Source organism: Colobus angolensis, unplaced genomic scaffold, assembly GCF_000951035.1.
Source record: "Colobus angolensis palliatus isolate OR3802 unplaced genomic scaffold, Cang.pa_1.0 Scaffold17, whole genome shotgun sequence".
In the NCBI taxonomy this organism is placed as follows: Eukaryota; Metazoa; Chordata; class Mammalia; order Primates; family Cercopithecidae; genus Colobus; species Colobus angolensis.
The window spans coordinates 14160372-14168327 of NW_012114821.1; the positions used below are offsets into that span (position 1 = coordinate 14160372).

General features: G+C 37.7%; 1 pseudogene across 1 annotated transcript; it reads right to left on the reverse strand.

Moving 5' to 3' along the window:
• Nucleotides 1–1542: 1542 nt before the first annotated feature.
• Nucleotides 1543–4385, reverse strand: LOC105509062 (annotated as a pseudogene). Its single transcript, XR_001001373.1, has one exon. The product of XR_001001373.1 is annotated as a heat shock protein HSP 90-alpha-like (transcript).
• Nucleotides 4386–7956: the final 3571 nt, after the last annotated feature.

A 7956-nucleotide genomic window follows, 5' to 3' on the forward strand; every position in this document is an offset into this window, starting at 1 on the left:
TAAAGTCATCCCCCACTAAATTGGTGCATAATGGAGAAAATAGACTAAATGTTTCCTTTTTACAAACAGGAACATCCCAAAAAGAAGAACCAGAATGAACCAAGCAATTCACTAGTCAGTTAAACTACTCTTTCTTCTCTGAAGGTGGAGGTAAACAAAGAGGCCAAGATGTTGCTGTAATGGGGGACCTTCTGCATAAAAACAGGAAGCCAAGGAGGAAAGAAGCTTGCCACTGAACAGTTAGAATCTTGGCTCAATTTTGAGTATTGCTAAAGAAATTAAGTCAATCATATAGATGGAAACATGCTAATTAATTATTAAATGCTATTCTTAATATAAAATCAAAGATATAAGGAATTAAGAAATTATCCAGCTTAATCATTAATTTATTCATTCATCCATTCATTCCTTTATTCTAGCAAAATTTATTGAAGGTAAACCACATATATGACATTGTTCAATCCCTTCTTTTGAAAATGAAGAAACCAAGGACTAGAGAGGTAAATCAGCTTGACCAATATCACACAACAAATCAGAAACAGAGCCTAGACTGAAACCCATTCTTCCAGGCATGCTGGAAGGAGCGGACATTAAAATATGTGCTGTGGGGCAGGTCACATTTGAAATGCTGAACTCAGTTCTAGCAACCTCCAAGAAGTTATTGACAATGACCATGACCTAAAAGGAAAAAAACAGAGTATCAAGAGAAAGTGTGGAAAATATATCATGTGAGAAGTGGAAGAAAGTATGCTGTGGTGGAAAAAATTCGTGCCCCAATGTCAGATGACCTGTTTTCAAGACACAGATTCACTCACGTGGACTTGCTATAATTTTGGTCAGGTCCCCTCATTTTCCCAAGCTTCCATTTCCTCCTCTGTAAAATGAGGGTGATAATAAAGTCACTGCTGTTCTCACAGAATTGTAGTGAGAAGTATAGATGATGATGGGTCAAGATGATTTACGTAAAGCTGATGTGAAGTTAGAATTTATTATTATTGTTGTTGTTCTTATTATTAATATTTTAAAAACAATAGAATTGAGAATGTTGAATCAAGAGACAATAAGAGCAAGTTGAGCCATGAATATTTGAGGTACTGTCTCTCAAAACAAAGGGAAAAAAAGATCAATAAAACATGTTTGGCACTTTTCTAAATTATTATTACAAATTCACAACTATATAGTGCTGTGATTATTGTGATCCTAACTATGAAGATGAGGAAAACGAGGCTTCAAAGAGGCTGTGAAATTTGCCCAAAGGAGCATTGTGAGGAAGTAGAGGAGACAAGGCCTAGATGGATAGGAACTCCATCCTCTTTCCCTGCACCACAGTGCCAATCAATATACACTAAAACAGTACAGCTGGGAGAGCAGATCAGAGAGGTGGAGAATGAGCTGGGATCAAACTTGAGTTTTCCTGGCTGGCTCAAAGCATAGCTACTTTCCATCATCAAGGCAAAGAGCAGTGTGAGAGGGGTATGAGCTCTAGAATAAAGCTCCTTGGGTTTGCATTTGGGTTCTGGCAATTACTTGCTGTATGATTTCTTTTTTTTTCTTTTAACTCATAAATATTTGTTACAACTTTAAGCAGAACGTGACTCGAGCACTACATTTCCATCCACAAGACTGAGTCTGAGTTATTTTTGAACAGTTTTATGATATGCTTAGGGAGACTTATAACTTTGCTCCTCCAAACAATAGTTTTCTTTGGAAAACAAGCCCTGTGGAGAGTTCCTTCCATCAAGTTGCTTCAGTTTAACCTATTTCTAGATGACTAGTACATGCAGAATTGGCAACTACAGGGGATGAAAAGTTCAAAAAGTAGATCATTTGTTACAAGATGTAACAAATACTTTTCTAAACATCAAGGTATAGCTCAGGAACACTTTGATAGCAAGATTTGGTCTACTTAGGAATCCGGCTTGATAGCTAAACACTTTAGACCACAAAGTTAACATCATGTTACATACATCTTATAACACACATTACCCCAATCTGTTAAAATAAACCAATGTGAAACTAAAAAAGCATTACTAGCTCTGCTTTAGTATATAAGGTATCACAGCATCACTTAGAAGTAGACAGAAATCTTATCTTCCCCTTAAAGTAGTTGTTGTCATGCCACACAGACTTTTTAATATTAACAAAAATAAAGAAAAACATCCTTGAAAATATATTATCAGAGGAATAGTAGAGTATTGAACAGGTAAGTCATCCCTCAGCCGGAGGTTAGTCTACTTCTTCCATGTGTGATGTGTTTTCATCTCCTTCGAAGGGCGGCATTTCTTCAGTTACAGCTGCACTGGTATCATCAGCAGTAGGGTCATCTTCAATACCCAGACCAAGTTTGATCATCCTATAGATCCTGTTAGCATGTGTCTGGGGATCTTCCAGATTGAAGCCAGAAGACAGGAGTGCAGTTTCATAAAGCAAGATGACCAGATCCTTCACAGGCTTGTTCTTATCAGCCTCTGCCTTTTGCCTTAAGGTCTCAGTAATGGAATGGTCAGGGTTTATCTCCAGGTGTTTCTTTGCTGCCATGAAACCCATTGTTGAGTTGTCTCTTAGGGCTTGAGCTTGCTGTCCAGCCATAGCACTTGTGACAATACAGCACGGGGATGTCACCAATCGGTTTGACACAACCACCTTTTCAACTTTTTTCTCCAATATGTCTTTCATGATTTTGCAGAGGTTCTCAAACTTTGTTTTTTTCTCTTCCTGTTTCTTTTTCCCTTATTCATCCTCTGGAAGTTCCATGCCCTCTTTGGTGACTGACACTAAAGTCTTCCCCTCAAATTCCTTCAACTGTTGGACACAGTACTCATCAATGGGCTAAATCATATAGATCACTTCTGAGCCATGTAGCCTTGTTTCCGAAGACGTTCCACAATGGCTGAGTTAGCTACCTGGTCCTTGGTCTCATCTGTGATATAATAGATATGTTTCTGGTTTTCTTTCATTCTGGTGCAGTAGTCCTTGACAGAAGCCATCTCATCACCAGAGGCAGATGTGTAGTACCTTAACAGCTCTGAAAGCTTCTTCCGATTTTGAGAGTCTTCGTGTATTCCAAGCTTCATGCTTTTAGAGAACTGCTCATAGAACTTCTTGTAGTTCTCTTTATCTTCTGCCAGTTCAGTAAAGAGTTCTAAGCATTTTTTGACCAAATTCTTCCTGATAACTTCCAAATTTTGCTTTGTTGCAACATCTCATGGGAAATATTTAGAGGGAGATCCTCTGAGTCTATCACCTCTCTAATGAAGTTCAGATATTCAGTGATCAGCTCCTCATAGTTATCCATGGTGAAAACTCTGCATACATACAATTCGATGTTGTTCTTTTCCTTTCTGTTTTCAAACAGGTCAAAAGGAACATGTCGTGGGACAAATAGAAAGGCTCTGAATTCCAATTGTCCTTCAACTGAAAAATGCTTCACTGGCAAGTGATCTTCCCAGTCATTGGTCAAGCTCTTGTAGAATTCTCTGTACTCCTCATTAGTAATATCGTCAGGATTTCTGGTCCAGATGGGCCTTGTTTTGTTGAGTTTTTCTTGATTGATGTACTTTTCCTTAATCTTCTTCTTCTTCTTGTCACTATCCTTCTTTTCTTCTCCTTCCTCATCAGAACCAACATCTTCAATTTCAGGTTTGTCTTCAGACTCTTTCTCTTCTCTTTCTTTTTCTTCTTCTTTGTCTTCCTTTTCTTCAGCCTCATCATCATTGACTTCTTTATCACGTTCCTTCTCCACAAAAAGAGTAATGAAATATCCCATAAACTGAGAATGTTTCTTCACAATCTCCTTTATTCTTTGTTCCTCCAAGTACTCAGTTTGGTCTTCTTTCAGGTGTAGGATAACCTTTGTTCCACGACCCATAGGTTCACCTGTGTCCGTCCTCACTGTGAATGATCCCCCTGCTAAAGACTCCCAGGCATACTGCTCATCGTCATTATGTTTGGTGATCACAGTTGCTTTCTCAGCAACCAAATAAGCAGAATAAAAACCAACACTGAAATGGCCAATCATAGAGATATCTGCACCAGCCTGCAAAGCATTCCAGTATCCACAATAGGGAGGGTTTGATCTTGTTTGTTTGGTATAAGGTTAATATGCAGCTCTTTCCCAGAGTCTAATTTACTGGGATCCGTCAAGCTTTCATACTGGATTTCGTCCAATGCATCTGATGAATTTGAAATGAGCTCTCTCAGAAAGATCTCTTTGTTCGAGTAGAAAGTATTGATGATCAATGACATCAACTGGGCAATTCTGCCTGAAAGGTGAATGTCTCAACCTCCTCCACCTCCATGGGTTGGTCTTGGGTCTAGGTTTCCTCAGGCATCTTGGCTAAGAGACCACACAGGCTCCACAGCACAGCAGCACCAGGATGCTAAAGCAACTCTACTTGCTATATGGTTTTAGGCAAAATAATCTATGTCTCCCTTTTCTCAACTGAAAAAATGGCAACGATAATAGATGATCTTTTCAGGCCATTATTACATAAGAACACGTGAGATAATGCAAGTAGGATGCTTGCAATTGCATGATATAAATACAAGCATTATGCTGAACTCTACCAGAGGAAATAGAATGCACAGTCTTTTATTCTCTGGTCCAAGATTGGGAGAGAGACTAGGCCAGGTAACATTCAGGTTCCCTTTGAACTTTTAGACCCTAACTGCACTTTTCTATCCCTCTACCCTATTTATTGCCAGCCAAAGGCCTCATGGAAGAGTCCTGTAGCCCAGCCAAGTACCTCACTCAACACTGATTTTGATCATAGCAAAAGGAATTTGGAAAATAACATCAAAGTGCTAGGTACAAAAATTGATTTTTAAAAATAGGTTCACTAAAGCCACTTCAGAGAATTTGCTGGCATAGTTCAGATATTTAGGGATTTTTCTGCCTCTTCTTTTAAACTGATCAAACATTTATCACAGTGTCCAAAAAGGCCTAGATTCCAGGAAGTCTGTACTGAGGCAAAGAAAAGGTTTCAACCAGACAGCATGCTGTCACATCTTGATGTCAGAAATCAAACTTCTCTCAGGGTGTGAGGAGGGGACAAGTCTTAACAGGCAGTTTTAACTGTAGGATAAGATTAAGAAAGGTGGCATTATTTTCCAAGTCCCATTGATATTGGGTGAAAATGACAGAAAAACCAAAGTGTTTCCCTATCCCCCACATAACTCAATGCTAACATGGCTCTAATTGAATTAAGGATAAGTTCCTATTTAAGGTGATACATATTTTTGGTTTATTTTAACTAATTTCTTAAAAATAAAATTAAAAATAATTTTAAACATAATTTTTTAAAATAATTATAGCAATGGAGGGGTGGGGGTGGCCGCTCTTACAAAATATTGATGAGAATGTGAGATACATCCTTTTGGAAGGCAGTATGATAAAATACATGCATCCACCCCCACAATGTATTTTGACACTAAAATCCCATTTCTACAGATGTTATTAAGCATATAAGAAACATCAATGTGTATGATCAATGCAGCTTTGTGTGTGACAGCCAAAAATCAATGGAAAAAGAAAGGTTCAGAACTATAAAAGCAGTGAAATAAATTATGACATATCAATTAAATGGAATACTAGCTGGGTATTAGACTGCAGATTTAGGAAAAAAATAATGACGGGAGATCGTTATAAGTAATTGTCAAGTAAAATTAGCAGGTTATTAGAGAGTGTGAGCTGTATAAATGTAATTGCGTGTATTCAGTTACATAGAAAAAATAAAACCTAGAAAGATGGATTACTAAAATGTACACAGTGGTTATTTGGAGATAGTGGGATTCGGATAATTTTAATGTTCTTTTTCATGCTTTCATGTATTATCCAAATTATTTCAAATAAATTTCACGATAAATATCAATTCACAATAAGAAATAAAATCAATAAACTATTTTAACAAAGGTTGATCTACTACTACTTTTTATAGACAAAGAAGACAAATGGAGATTTGCAGAAGAAAATATCATGGATTATCCTGGTAGTCTCCAGAGAATTAACTGAGTCATCCACATGGTTTAGCTCCATCTCCATGCTTCATGTAATAGGAAACAGAATTTTGAAGTTGAGGTAATAATAAAAGGCCCAAATCACCTTTGCCACTTACTGACCATGTGATGTTAATTTTGCTGAGCTTTAATTTCCTCATTTGTAAAATAAAGATCAATAGTTCAAAACTTTATTGTGAGAACTCATTGAGAAGATAACTTTGAAAGTAATTGAACATGGCCTGTTCATAATTGGACTTTAATACATGCAAGATACATTACTATATCATTCACCTATTCAAAAACTGAGTTAAAAACATGAAATAAGGTCTAAAATGCAATTATGTTATGGAGGACACAGAAAGCGAGCACCCACTGAAGGTTGGCTCTCTCTTCCTCTCTTCTTCGGCTGTACCTGAACCTTATTCCCTTCTCAAGCCTCTGCTCTCACTTTCCTTTCATGACATAAGGCAGCATCACCAAACGGCTCTCCAGGAGAGCTGCTACCTCTGCCAAAGGCAAAAAGGATATAGGGAAGCTGCCACAGCATCTGTTGGCTCCAGAAAGACACCACCTTGTCTGTGGCCTCGGGATAGAAGGATGACACCTCACCTAGTTACTTTATACATGCCAGTTCAGCACTAGCAAAACCCCAGAGGCCAACCCTCAGACTGGAGCCTGAAATGTTGCTCCATAAAACCTGGTGTTTCCATGACTGAGCTTGCCAGCTGCAACAACAATATCAGCAGAAAGATCACTTCTGATCAACTTCTCCTTCCAAATCTCATGTGAGTGCAACTGCTGGCGGAAACTCAATTTAACCAGAACCCTACTTGTAAGGGAGTCTGGGAAATGTAATTTTTAGATTACTAGTTTTACAAAAATAAATGTATATGGAAGGAGGTTGGAATGGAGGTTGAGTGCTGATCTGCCATATCCGCACTGTATCTCCTTTAGACTCTGACACAAGAGGTGGCCTTTCCCTGAACCCTATGCTTTAGAAGATCCTGAATACCACAGATGCAATAAGAGTAAATTTATAAAAACACATTTGTGCACCTATCTCTTGGGAACCTACATTCAACAATGGCACAGCACAACCCATAAACGAAAGCGTCAGCTCACAGGCATTGTTCAGGCCTCAGAGAAGCGTTTCTCAAGATCTCTTACCATATATTCTTGAAAGGAAAGATAGCCAAGTCCAAATTCCATGTAAGTTTGTGAATGCAGCCACTTCAGACTTTGGGGGTGGACACAACTTTGCACAAAAGACCTGAATAGTGAAAATATTTGGGAAAAGGAAAAGATACAATGATTACCTTGTGAAATTTTTCCTCTCATGAATAATTTTTTGGCATTATTAAAGCACCAGATTTCTAGGAATCTCAAACATCCACTTTTCTTGAATCCTTTTATATTACAATTTGTGGTTTGGAAGGTACTCCAATATTCAAAATAATTGCATGTATCAGCTGAGGAACATTTCAATATTAAACCATGCACTTCACTCTTAAGTATAACATGTGTTTAGTATTATCTCAATTCTTTACATTGGAAAGTTGTTGATCATTGAATGGAAGAAACTTGAGTATTTTATTTTTATAAATATATTTAATAAGATGTATACACATAAAATACTTATATTTGAATAATTTTACTTAAATTTTCATATTAATTCATTTTAATGATATTTCATATTTCTATTTTAGTAAGCAATATTAAATATTGTATAAGCCAGGTATGGTGGCTCATGCCTGTAATCCCAGTACTTTGGGTGGCCAAGGTGGGAGAATGGCTTTGAGCTCAAGAGCTTGAGACCACCTGAGCAACACAGTGAGATGCTCATCTCCATAAAAAACTAAAATATTAGCTGGGTGAGGTGGTGCATACATATAGTCCCAGCTACTTGGGAGGCTGAGGTATGAGAATCGCTTGAGCCCAGGAGGTAGAGGCTACAATGAG